General features: G+C 47.5%; 1 long non-coding RNA gene across 1 annotated transcript; it reads right to left on the bottom strand.

Annotated features, from left to right (window-relative positions):
- Positions 1-9,876: 9,876 nt before the first annotated feature.
- On the bottom strand, positions 9,877-10,261 carry LOC127236465 (uncharacterized). The gene is made up of 2 exons (XR_007835768.1): positions 10,171-10,261; positions 9,877-9,986 (listed from the first exon to the last, which is right to left on the bottom strand). It is a non-coding gene; the product is annotated as an uncharacterized LOC127236465 (long non-coding RNA).
- Between the last annotated feature and the right edge of the window lie 3,757 nt (positions 10,262-14,018).

Here is a 14,018-nt window from a genome sequence, read left to right as displayed (position 1 = left end):
CTCAACACTATTTTTCTCTGCCTTCAACTTGGCCTTATTTCTGAGTTTGTGTTTGTTTGTTTCTTTGTTTGTTTGTTTTGTGCAGATATATCTCAGAGATACTATGTCTTTAGTTTCAACCCTCTAAAATAAACCAAATATTACTATTTGACCCACATATGTTTGCCTCCTGTGTGTACAGGGGTTGTCTTTATACTATACTGTGATATGGCAAGTATGCAAAATTTTGTCTGAATGGGAAAAAAGGGAACAATGTATGAAGCTTAACTTGAAACTATTTTACGTATGTGTTTGTTTGTTTATTTACTTACTTATTTTATAGTGGACATAACTCAGTTGGTAAAGTGCTTGCCTAACTAACTAGCATGAGGACCTGAAATCCACCCCCCAGAACCTGTGAAAGAGCTCTGGGTATGGTAGCTGGTGAGTGTAATCTCAGCATTGAGGAGGCAAAGATAAGAGACTCCCTGGGGGTCAAGACTACTCAATGAGCTCAAGGTCAATTAGAGAGCCTGTCTCAAAGGAGGTAGACTGTGTACGTACACAGTTCTGTGTGTACTCCTCCATACTTACACATACACGCACATATAAGTGGTGATTTTACTGTGAACCACACACACACACTTCCTTGGAGCTCTCCAAATCCAAGACCGAGGCTCCTTCCTCAAGAAAGAGTCTTTCCCATGCAGAGTACTACCTCCACGTCACAGGGACGTCCACCTCCTCAGACATTGCTGATTGCTGCTGTTGCTGAAATACAATCTACCTCTATAGACCAGACTGGCCTGGAACTCACTGTGCAGACCACACTGACCTTGGACTAAGTGAAGAGCTCCCTGCCTCTGCTTCCCAAGTGCTGAGATTCAAGGTGAGCTGCACCAAGACCAGCCTCGCTTTCTTCCTTTTTCTTTTTTAATCTCATTACAGCAAGCTCTGTCAACCATGCCGGACAAGAAAAAAAAAAAAAAAAAAAAAAAAAAAAAACTCCGCCATGAGTCTCTTGAGTTCTTTAATAAAAGAAACAAGTCTGGGGTTTGTTTGTTTGTTTGTTTGAACTCAAAATTTCAGTGCTACCCACAAACACTGGAGCTAGAATCGGAGTTGTCTTGTCCCTATAAAGAATGAAGAGGAGCCTGAGAGTCGTATGTAGAACCAGGTGGCTACGTTCTGTGTCTAGCCCACCCACATTTAGCAACACCGCTGTGAACAAGTCAGCTGACTCATCCTTCTGTGTGGCGAGGGAAGGACGGAAACAAACACAACCTTTTTTCTACGCCAGTACCTTGCTGGTGATACTCACTGGACAAACACCGTGGCCTCTGCGTCCTGTTGGGAGGATGCAAACAATGAAGATTATCCCTATCAAGCCACGCTGGACAGCGAAAGATGGAGAAAAGAACAAGCAGAGGCAAAAGAATGGGAAACTTGTAAGAGTTAGAACTCGGTCTCCTAGGCACACTTCCTGTCAACTGCCCTCCCTCCCCGCTCCACACCCATCTCCAATTTGTTTGGTTCTGTTTCGTGTGTGTGTGTGTGTGTGTGTGTGTGTGTGTGTGTGTGTGTGTGTGTGTGTGCGCGCGCGCACGTGCCCACATGTGCAGGGGGTCAGATGACAATCTAGGGTGTCATTCCTCAGGTACTGTCGACTTTATTTCATTTTGTTGAGGCAAGGTCTCTTGTTGACCTAGAACTCTCTGAGTGGACCAGATTGGTCATCCAGAAAGCTCCCACTCTGCCTGCCAGCCTCAGCTCCCAACAGCAAAAGCACTACAAGTTTCCCTTTCCTCCTAAGGGCTCAGAATCCTGCTCAGGTCCTCGAAGCTGCAAAGCAAACACTTTGCTGATTTATTCCCAAGTTTATTTATTCATGCATTCATTTATTTATTTGGTGTGGTGTACGTGTGGGTGTGTGTGTGTGTGTGTGTGTGAGAGAGAGAGAGAGAGAGAGAGAGAGCTTCAGAAGCAAATGCTGGGTGCCCTGCTCCATCACAGTCTACCACACTTCCTTGACAAGGGGTCTCCTCCTCACTGAACTTAAAGCTGGGCTGCAAGCTCCAGTAATTCTCTGACCCACTCTCAACAGCCCCCCTCCCCCAGCTCTGAGGGTTACAGACAGTCATTCAACCATATCTAACTTTTTACATGGGTGCTGGGGGATTTGAACTCAGGTTTATATGGCAAGTACTCCTACCCAATGGAACATTTCCCAGCCCTCGGTTTACTTACTCTTAGGTAATTAATGAGATAACTTTATTATGGTGCTGAAGACAGCACCCACAGCTTTGTACATGGGTATGTGACACCGAGTCAACATTCCAGGCCCCTCCTAGTCCCTAGTCTCATGCCATGTGTCAGATCCTGCCACTCAGGCTACAGTTAATGACTCTAAGGCACTGTCAGTGTCCAGTGACACATACAGTGTGAGGTTCCCACAGCCTGTGACTTAGATGATATGAAGTCCCATCTAATCCTTGTGAGGACAGCTCTTAGCAGAGCAAGGAAAAGTCATAAGAGCGTCATCCTCACCTAAGCAGACTAGGCAGCCGAACTGGACACCTAGCATAAGCCACTCCACTTCTAGGGGACATGGGTTCATCTAGAAACACACCAGAGGAGCAAGGCCATTCCTGCTACCAAAATGTCTCAAGGACCTTCTAGACCAAAAATGCCTCAAACATATTACTCCAGCATCAAACAGCAGTGCAAAGAATATTCCTAGGCAGCTGGAGAGATGGCTACGCAGTTGAAGAACTTGCTATTCTGGCAGAGGACCCGAGTGTGGTTCCCAGCACCCATGACAAAAGCAACCGGATGACTCTAGCTCCTGGGGTCTGATGTCCTCTGGCCTCTTCAGGCACCTACCTATACATGCCCACACAGACACACACAGATACAGCTAGTTGTTAAAGATAAAAACATATTCAGAAGGCCAGCCATGGTAGTACTGTGGAAGCTGAGGCAGGATTCACACACACACACACACACACACTCATACATACACACTCATTCATATACACACACACACACTCATACACACATACACACACATACTCATACACACACTCATACATACATACACACACACACTCATACATACACATATACACACATACACACACACATACACACTCATACACACATAGATACACATACACATATACACGCGTAGTGACATATTTACCTTGTCCAAACCTGTGGCATAGACGACGCCCATTGGGGGTGGGGACAGGGGTGGAGGTTACCTGGGGGAATGAAGTCTGAGGAGGGGCACTAGGAGCTCTCTTGCAGCAGGGGGACAGGAGCACATCCGGAGGCATCCTTGGGACCAGGAACCTGCTGGTGTTCATCTGTCTATGTTGTAAGTTATTTCTCCCTGAATAAACATCTATTCAGCCTATTTGTTTCTCCTGATCTTTATTAACCCTCAATACACACACACACACACACTCATACATACACACTCATTCATATACACACACACACACACCCAAATCATCTCTGGGCCAAGTGTAGCAGAACACTTGTAATCCCAGCACTTGGAGAGATGAGGAGAGAGAATCTCAAGTTCAAGGACAGCCTGAGCTACACAAGGAGCTCCTGTCTCCAAAAGTAAATAGATCCTTTGGGACTTTAAGCACAATCCTGCACCCCCTCCCACTCAGCTGCTCCATGAAGTGTTCATATGGAAACTCTGTTGTTTATTCGTCTGTTTATTTGTGTGTGTGTGTGTGTGTGCGCGCGCGCGCGTGTACGTGTGTGCCTGAGCATTCATGTTCATACACATGTGCTGTGGAGGTCAGACATCAACCTCAAGGTGCTGGCTACCTTGGCTACCTATTTTTTTTTTTTTTTTTTTGAGACAGGGTCTGGCTGGCCTAGAACTCACCAAGTGGGCCTGGGTGGCTGGCCAGTGAGCCCAGAGACCTGACCATCTCCACTTCACAGTGCTGTGCATCTAACCAAGCGCTGTCACGTCACACCGACTCCCCTTACTGCAGAAGAAACCTGGACCCTCATGCTTCCCTGGCTGCGCTGTCTCCCTAAGCCCTGACTTCATCTTGCGTTAATGAGAATTTTTGTTCTAAATCAGACGCTGTCTAAAGGAGTCAGCCTGTGTGAACTGTCCTGTGTGGGGAGGCAGAGGCTGGGCAGTGCAGTTGAGTCTGTCCTGGAGGCAGACAGAAGGAGCTGTGCAACAACTGTTGAGCCATGTCAAATCCGGGAGTGTATATGAGACCCCACCCCCCCCACCAACAAATGCCCTTGTGTCTTTTGCAAGCCCTCAGACATTCCAGGCCACCAGGCTGAGCAAACCAATTTAACGGGGCTAGGGGTGAGGGCGAGCTCAGATTTGCCTGACGTTAGGCTGTGTCTGGCTTGCAGAGTAGTACATTTCTCAGTGACACCACCGCACTGGAAGGAGAATTAAGGAAGAATGTAAGAAGACTACATTCACTTGCTCCTGCTATATGATCCCGGCAGGCTCTTCCTGTTCCAGTCTGGGTGACCCCCAATCCCTAATCTCCCAGACCCTGTTAAAATGGCAGGGCTATTCTTTGGCTCACTGTGTCCCTAATAATGCCAGATATGTACAGCAGACAAAGAGGCTTAATATTGACCCAAGAGAAACCCACAGACTATTGAGGGCAGACAGACTTGGAAACACACACCCTAAAAAGGCTCAAGGTGTCCCTCTGCAGTCTGAGTGAGGTAGTCCTATGTGTCATGGCCCTGTGACAAAGTCTGGCACATCACTTTGCCACAGACCTCACTACCCTCTATTGCCTCTGGGCCAAGATCCTCCATTCACAGTGCTAACCCTGTTTTCTCACCCATTTGCTGTTCCTTTGCCAAGATGCAAGAAGACATCTAGATCCAGTGACGCACTCAACAGTCCCAGGACAGACTGTCATGAATGTGCATTAGCTTTCCATGGACTGGAAATAAAAAGAATAATAGGTACCTTGTAAGCATGTCCAAATTTTTTGACATTGCATGCACAAAATTGTTATCTACAAAGTTTAAACTAGAGAGCCAACAAGACATCTCAGCAGCCTGACCACCTGAGTTCAATCCTGGGCCCAGGAAAAAAAGGAAAGAAGGAAGGAAGGAAGGGAGGGAGGGAGGGAGGGAGGGACGGAGGGAGAGAGGGAGGGGAGGGAGGGAGGGATGGAGAGAGGGAGAGAAGGAGGAAGATAGGTTTAAAAATCAAACAGCTGCTGGATGGTGATGCACACCTTTAATCCCAGCACTTGGGAGGCAAAGGCAGGTGGATCTCTGTGAATTCAAGGCCAGCCTGATCTACAGAGTGAGCTCCAAGACAGCCAAGACTGTTACACAGAGAAAAAAACTGTCAAAAAAAAAAAAAACAAAAACAAAAACAAAGAAACAAGGCTGTCCAACACCCAAGGTTGACCTCTGACCACCACATGTGCGTGCACACGCACACACACCTGTACCTGTACACACACAGAGACACAAATATAATATTATTTGAAGGCAGACCCCTCTCTCACTAACCTACCCCAAAGAAATCAACTAAGCTGTAGACCAAAAGAGTCCGTAGACTCACAAATAGTCCCAGGGTGTTGTGTATCACCCTGGGGAGAGACAGCTGAGCCTTGGACTGGGTGTCTACAGTCCAAGGACTGAAGAGAAGGCCTCCAAAAACAGCTCGCGCAAAAGGAGCATCTAACGTCCTTTTGGAAAGAGCACGTAGAAGATAGACTTGAACTAAACCAGCTACACGCAGTTCTGGCTAAAGCCTCGAAGATGGTCATGGGGAGTTAGCGGTAGACAGTGGATCCTTACAGTGGTCCACGGCAGCCTTCCTCAAAGAGCTCGCATTATATCCTGCAGAGGTCAAAACTACCCCGCCTCAGGAGCTCTCTGCCTTGTTTACCCCTGTGTGTCCCGACACAGACCACCTTGTGCCCAGTGCTCCCTCTCCATGACATCTCTCACTGCCAGCACCCTGAGCCCACTGCTCTCTCGGGCCACAAGTCTATATAACCCTGCGTCACCTGCTGCTTTTGCTGAACTCCTCAGCTTCTATTTGCTCGCAGCGGAGAAACACAAGGAAGACAATGAGCTGGAACCACTTGCAGGTAGACTCCCTGCCTTCTCCATGCCAATGGAGGGTCGGAGTTCAGCAAATCAGGGTGCTCCCTGCCACACCTGACAGTCTGAGTTCCACCCTGACACCCACGTGTACACACATACACAAACATACACACGTGCATATATACATACGTAGTGGGGAAGGGAATTTATAAAAAACAAAAACAAAACAAACAACCTGCAACTGGAGTATGTGATTATTGCTAAGATCCTATGATTAGGAGAGGATTCACCAAGTCAAGTGGTGAATAGACAGCATCAGATGTACCATAGATGTACCATCTGTCCCTACACAGACCCGAGCATCTCCCCAGCAATACCAAACAGCATCTGCTAAAACTGCAAGCCTTCATCCAAAACCTGTTAAGTCCAGTGCCTGCTCAGGCAGCATAATACATACCAAAATACAAGTCCACTGTAGTCCTCTGGCCTCTTCGGCTGGCCTGCCTCACCTAGACAGCCCCTGCCCTACCTGTCCAGTATGTATCAAGCATACTTCTAGAGAGCCAAAAGCCCCAATGAGAAGAAATGGATACAGAGTGTTTGCCCAGCACACCCAAAGCCTGTTTCTACCCAGGCAGCAGAGTGTAAATGAGGCATGGTGCTACGAGCCTGTAATCCCAGCACTCAGAAGAGGGCAGCAAAAGGACCAGGAGTTCAAGGCCATCCTCGATTACTTGATGAGTCTGAGATCAGCCTGGGATCCCTGAAATCTTATGGGGCTGGGGAAAGTAAGAGCTGCAGCTTGGTTACCCAGTGCTTGGACTAGGTGAGAAGTGTCTGGAAGACACCACTGGTATTTTTCCTAAAAAAAAAAAAAAAAAAGTTTCAGTAACCGGTTGCATTAATTTAGACCGACTAAATTGACATGTCTCTGGTTTGCCTATTTGAGGGGCAGGGAGGGGTCAAACGTTAGAGCTCAGACTTTGAGAGCTTAGGGATGATTTTTTGGTAACAAAAATCCAAATGAGGAATTGTGCCTCCCCCAAACCAAGTTCATAGGATTTGGTAAATTTTGAGTCAAGCCCCTTAGGCTGAGTTTGGTCTCAGATGACTGTTCTGCTACAAGTCAGGGTCTAGACTGAGAAATTGCACAGGAAGAAGAGGACCCCTCTCTCTTGCTAACACTGGATCTTCCCACCATCCGGAAATTCTCTTCCGGGCTATAAGTAGCCGAAAAACCAGCCTCCATTCTTAAATCCCAGGCAAGAAAGACCTCTCCTTCCTCTTGATGAACTTGATACTTGCAGGCTCCGTGCAGTTTATGCGATATGTAACACGTATCGGGACCTCTAATCCTAAATGTAACAGGCATCTGGAAAGGGTAATTCTTCGCTAATCTTTTTACATTTATTGCCTCTGCTGTCTGGGAGTACTCAATTCTAACAAATCCAGTTCAAGCCTTAAAATCAACCATTTACATAGCTTGTGGATCTTACAATATTATCAGTGGAATCCAGTTACTTATCTGATGAAGAACAAGCTTTGTCTGGCCAGACATCTATACTTCCATCCAAAATGTATCTTAGAACTTGTTCCTAAGCTTTCTATACATCAAATGGAAAGTTCATGATTTTTTTTTCTTTTGGATCCAACCGTTAGGGTGTTGATGAGGCAGGTTTGGAAATCTGCTAGATTGTCATATAGAGAAATAACTGTATAAAAATTTAATTATCTATCTGAAAGTAATAATAAATGTTTGATGAGATAGTAATGAGACATGGGGGGAGATGTTAATGAACGTGTGTTACATGAAGAGTTGAAATAAAGGAAGCGAAGGCATTGCTCAGTAACGCTGCCCCTATCCACACGTTTGCTACGACATTTTGGAAGTGAACTGAACGGTATTCCATGGTTCCTACTATAATCGAGATAATACTGTATTTGTCTGCAATGGGGACAAAGAACTTTGCATGATTTCCCCCTGAGAAAAGTATCACCAAAATGACTTCTGGAATCCCTGTGGGTCTGGATTCCTGTGCTTGAGGTGGCTTGGGATTCTTGCATCTCTGGGAACTGGTTTCTCTTTTCCTATTGTTACTGATAGGAGGAGGTCAGACACAGGAGCAAGGATGGTATGAGGTTCCCAGCCACTGATGTCATCAGCTAGGACTGGCCCCGACTTATTTTGACAAAAATTAATATTGTTTTCCTTTTTCAGTCGGGTTGTTTACTTGGAAAAACACTATATAATTAAAACCAGTTCATGAGTTATAAGAACAGAAAAGAGGACTGGAGCCCCAAGACCCATTGCTGGGGGTGTTTTGTTCAGGCAAGAACGTGTCTGCAGAAGACATTTGTACAGAGTTGTCGCCCACACCCCCACACGACCCCATCCTCCCGTAAACTTCAGGAGGTCTTAACTCTAGGCAGATACTAAAAAAGAAAGGCAGAGCCAGGAAAATGGAGAAGAGAAAGGAAACCTTAGAGACACCTGGGGCCCCAGATCTTACACACCGGAGCCATGTTGGGCTAGGGAGCCATGCAGAAGAGCTTTAAACAGAGAGCTGAACTTTTTCTCTTGCTGTCTCTGAAAGTACCAAAGGGACTCTTTCATGACCAGGGATAATGACAACGCAGTGCCTGAGCAAGGTTGAGTCCTAAGAGAGTCACCAGCTGCTTCCAGACTCTGAGCACACCAAACCCTCTGCAGAGATTATCACACCTAATCCCAACAGCCTGCCAGCGCAACTTTCACCCTTATTTTACAGATGAAATAACCCAGGCCCAAAACCACAAAGTCATTAAGTGGTAGGACCAGGTTCAAATGCCAGGTTTCCCTCAATACCTGCGTCTTCTTCCCTCCCCCCCCCCCCCAAAGGTCCCCTGTGCACAGAGATGGAGCATCTGAGTGCTCATACCCCTTGGACATCTGCTGAACAGAGGAACAGTTCTCTCTAACTCTGTTGGGTTAGGGTTAGGGAACCAAGGCCTGAGTGACAGGGAAGGAAGAATGTGCTCTTTGCTCAATGCCCAGTTTAGAAAACTTCATTTGTTCATTCCTTGTGGCGGACTATATGAGGTCTCCACCTCCAGGTGAAGTGCGCCTGAAGGTTTCTGCTTACATCGTTCGAACGGAGGTTTGGTGGGAACAGAAATAAGGCAGAAGGAAGAGGAACAAAGAATGGAAAAGAAAATGGTGAGGGACACCGAGCCCAGACGGAAGCAAAGCAAAGGACTCCTTCTAGCTGCCTGTCACAGGCTCGAGGGCACAAGCCAGGGTTCTCACAGAAGCAGGCGACTCAAAATACACCCTTGCAACTTTATGTATCCACCACGTAATTTGCACTTAACGGACAGCTATGTGGGCCTCTTCCCTGCTCCTCTGATTCCCCACTCGCGAGTTGAGTTCCTGGCTCTGAGGTAGGTCTCAAAGTGACCTCCCCCCTCACAAATCTCCTGATACCAGCAGTTGGCCTAAGGATTGATGCAGACCTTCTGACTCAGGCTGTGATTAAGCACGTAGGGCGGGCCTAAACTGCCAGAAGTTGTAGCCCAAGGCCTAGGCTGCAGGAAGACTGAAGTCTGGGTCCTAAAAGTGAGTTGAGAGGGCCCATTTCCCTCCAGGCCTGCTTAATTCTGCTCCAAAATACATCTGCCAGCCCTGTAGCCAGGCTTCCCCCTGCCTCTGAAAACACAAGCTGGGTGGTGGGAAGGTCCTAATTTAAAACTGTTGCCTAGTGTCCTCCTAAGCCAGGCCCTACTCTAAAAGAGAAGAAGAAGAAAGAAGAAGGGAGGGGTGGGGGGAACCTCTCACCATTCAGGCAACAGCTGGAAGGCTTGGCTGAATGGCGCACTTCAATGCGGAAGGTCACAGGATACTGATCTAAGCTCTGAGGAGGCTTGCTCACCCAACTGTTGACACTCTGTAAACGGGACAGGCGGGGCTGGTGTGGGCATCTGAGGAAGGAAGTCCCCAACCCCACCCCCAACCAGAGAAAGAATAGGAAGCAACTTCTATTCAACACTCACAGGGGTGCCCGGGGGCGGGGGGTGGGGGGGCTCCACCCTAGCTAAAGCCACCAGGCCTGTTCCCTGCCTCCAAGTTACCTTGTATTATAACAGGATTAAAGTATATTTAGCTCGTCTATTAGCATATTTGAGCCCCCATTTTGGTCTACTTAAGGCTTCCGGTAGCCTTTGATCAGGTTTGCGTTCGGCTGGTCAACAGAAGAACCCCTGCATGCCCTGTGTGGGGGGAGGAGAGGAGACAGTCGGACTGTGAAATTCCCGGAATGCTCCAATATTCTATTGTTTTTCTTAAACGGCCCAGTTTACACCCAGAGTTGGGGGGGGGCGGGTGTCGAGAACCAATAATAATTAGGTCTTAGTCGGAAGAGGAGAGAAAGGATTTGTGCTCTCCTAAGGAAAGGCGGGGAGGGGGAACCCTATAATTTCTACTGTGTCTGCCTTTTTATTGCTTTCATTTGCATATAAATTAAATCCATATTGTAGCTTTAAGGCAAGCGGGGCTTAGAATTCCACACAGCCCGGGGTTCCTATTGTCTTACAGCCAGTTCTAGGCGGTGGGAGCAAAATGAAAGGGAAGGGCCAGGCTCGGGAAAGAGAAAGTCAGTTCTGTAACGTTTTTAATTGCTTGTTTGTTTTCTCCGCCAATTACAGGCAAATTAATATTTAAACTTTGGGAGGCTGTAAGGAAAATGCTTACAATGTTAAGTCGGATTCCAGGGATGGGGGGGGGCAGGGACGGGGGACAACAATGCTTTGGTCCTGGCTTTCCTGCAGCTTAGATTTCGATGCAGTGAAATTTAAAAAAAAAAATCAAAATCATCACAGATCTTGTTTTCTTTTCCTCTCTCATCAGCACACTGAGAGTCAATGGCAATTCCACAAAGACACCGGGGTAGGAAGTGGCAATTGCCCTGGTAGGGTCCTGGCTGGGCTTGGCCATTGCTTGGCTCTCCACTGACCACACATGCACCTGCCTATGTGATACTAGGGATCTTTTGGCACGCTACTCAGCAGACCGCTGCTTGTGTGCTACGCTGTCCCGCCAATGATACAGGAAGGGTGGCCCTAAACTAATGCCAAAGAGCTTTGCCCAGAAGACTGCAGATTCCTGGTAAAACCGGTCTCACAACACACCCGCGCGTGCACACCCACACACGCGCGCAAGTAAATAAAAGGTTTTTTTTTTTTTTTAAATAATCTATTTCACTGAATTCTAATCAAATGTTAGGACAGCAGGAGCCCACAGCTAAGACTGGCGCCCTCTTTTGCTGTTTCCCCTTTTGTTTTATTTACTCGTTTCTTTTGAGACAGATTGGCCTGAAACTCTCTATGTAGCGGACAACCATAGACTTCAGTCCTCCTGCCTTTACCCCCAAGTGCTCGGTTACAGGTGTAAACCAGCAGTACCAGGTTTCCGTGGTGCTGAGGATGGTACCCAGGGCTTCTTGCATCCCGGGCAAGACTTCTACAGGGTGGACAGGCAGCATCCCTGGCCGCTGGCTGGCTTTTTTGACGACGGTCTCACCCGCAAGCTCCCCACCCTCCCTTCTCATCACAGGTCTAGTGTTGCTGTATCACCTAATGCGGGAAGAGAGGGCTGGCTGAGTTACTATCGAATTCCTTTGGTTGATATCCACCCTCAGTGCCTGATTTTTCCATCCGTGGCTCCCGGTCTGGAATTCTTTTGCCTCTGCTAAAACCTCTCAGATCCAGACTCTCCATCCTCTCCTATTGGCTCTGCCTGTCTTTTGTCCCAACTCTCTTTTTCTATTTCATTATGTTACCTTCCCAGAAATACAGCCACAGTATCCCTAGCGCAGCCTCTCCCTTCATTTGCACTTAGTATCTTGGAAAATTCTATAGTTGCCCCTGTGATGGGACCATTGCCCTTCCACTGAAGTCCTCTACATTTATTCTTAATTGTCCTCTTGGGCTCTGCCAAACACTCCATGTTCCTCAGTGACCTAACAGGATTTCTGTGCTGTGTGTACGTGTGTGTATGTGTGGTATAGGGGTGTATGGTGTGTGTGTACATGTATGTGCATTATGTGTGTGTGATATGTGTGTAAGGTGTGTGTGTATGGTGTGTGTGGTGTGTGTGTATGGTGTGTGTGGGTGTGATGCGTGTGTATGGTTTGTGTGTATGGGTGTGATATTTGTGTATGGTGTACGTGTGTGGTGTGTGTATATGTGTGTATGGATTGTGTGTGTGGTATATGTGTGTATGGCATTGTGTTTATGTGTCTGTGTGTGTGTGTTTGCTTGTGTGTGGTGTGTGTGTATGGTTTGTATGTGTATGTACCTGCGTGTGGTGTGGTGTATGTATGTGTGCATGTGTATGCATGTGCATGTGTATATGTATGGTGTGTGTATGGTATGTGTGTGTGATGTGTGTGTGGTGTGATGTACATGAGTATGTATGTGTGCATGTGTGTGTGCTTGTGTGTGTATGTGCATGTGTGTGTATGCGTGTGTGCATATGTGTGTGTGTGTGCAGAGGACAGATGTCAATGTCAATTGTCTTCCTCCGTCTCTCTCCATCTTATCTTTTGAGACAGGATCTCTCACTGAGCCTGAAGCTTGCTGTCTCAGGTAGCCTGGCTGGCCAGCAAGCCCAAAGCTGCCCCTGTCTCTGTCTTTCCAGGGAACTGCCAGCACCTCTAGACCTGGAATCCAAACCCGGATCTTCATGCTTGCACTGCAAACACTCTGCTGGCCCCTGGAACAGCGTTTTCTTCATAACACCTCTAGGGAACTCTCTGTAATGAGGTCCCTCATAGTTAGTAGCCAGATGAGAAACCATTTCTGCTAAGAAAGTGATGGCCTAACTGGGTGCATTCTGATTGTTTCTGGGATCTATCGGCCCAGAAAGCCCAAGTCGCCACAGTGAAATGACAATTCCATCATATCTCCTTGTATGTCAAAAGCTTTGTAGTCAGCTTACAGCCTAACTCACTGAAGATCAGCAAGAGACTGGCTACATGGAGTGTTTCAAGAAAGTAGTAAGTAGGTTGGGAGATGGATCGATTGCCTTACAAACTTGAGTTAGATCTCCAGAACACACAGCAGAAAAGGAGGAAGAGGAGGAGGAAGAGGTGAAGGAGGAGGAGGAGGAGGAGGAGGGGCTGTGACTGACAAGATGGCTCTGCAGATAAGAACAGCAAGCCTGACCATCTTAAGTTTGATCCCCGGAACGGCTATGACAGGGAGAACCAATTCCTGCAAATTGTCCTCTGGCCCATGAGTGGAAAATAGAACTCAAAAGGAAAGGACAGTACAGTAGAGGAGAAAGTTTATTACAGATAAAAGGGAGAGCATAGGCAGAGGCAGGGACATCTGGGACAGTCCAGAGCAGACATGACCCTGAGCTGGGCCATGTGAGGAGAAAGGGGAGAGGAAGGGAGAAGGGAAAGGGAGAACCAGGTGCAGCAGCCAGGAAGCCACAGGGCAGACAACCAAGATGTCTGGATCACTACATAGGAAAGAGCCCCAGGGATGAAGGCAGCCCAGCACCTGTGCTGCAGAGTTCAGGGTAGAGGGTGGGGTATGCGGCAATCCATACCCTGTAGCGTGTAGGCACTGAGGGATGCTGGGACAACCTGGAGGCCAAGTCCACTTTGATACGTTAAATAGGCAGCTCAGCCATTTGTGCCGGGTTTGAAACCTAACAACATACATGCACATAGCACTAGATAGATGGGTGGGTGGGTGGGTGGGAGGGTGGATGAACTGGGTGTGATGGTAGGCACCAATCCCAATACTGGAGAGACAGAGACAAGAGGATCCTGGGGGTTTGCTGGCCAGCCAGCCTAGACTATTCAGTGAGCTCCAGACCAGTGAGAGACCCTGTCTTAAAAAAACAAGATGATAAAGATTGACCTCCAACTTCAATGCACCCACACACATACGTGGAGCTGCACATTCAT

This window comes from Phodopus roborovskii, unplaced genomic scaffold (assembly GCF_943737965.1).
Source record: "Phodopus roborovskii unplaced genomic scaffold, PHOROB, whole genome shotgun sequence".
Lineage (NCBI taxonomy): Eukaryota > Metazoa > Chordata > Mammalia > Rodentia > Cricetidae > Phodopus > Phodopus roborovskii.
The sequence above is the reverse complement of the archived record's forward strand: the minus strand, read 5'-3'. Positions and strand labels throughout refer to the sequence as shown.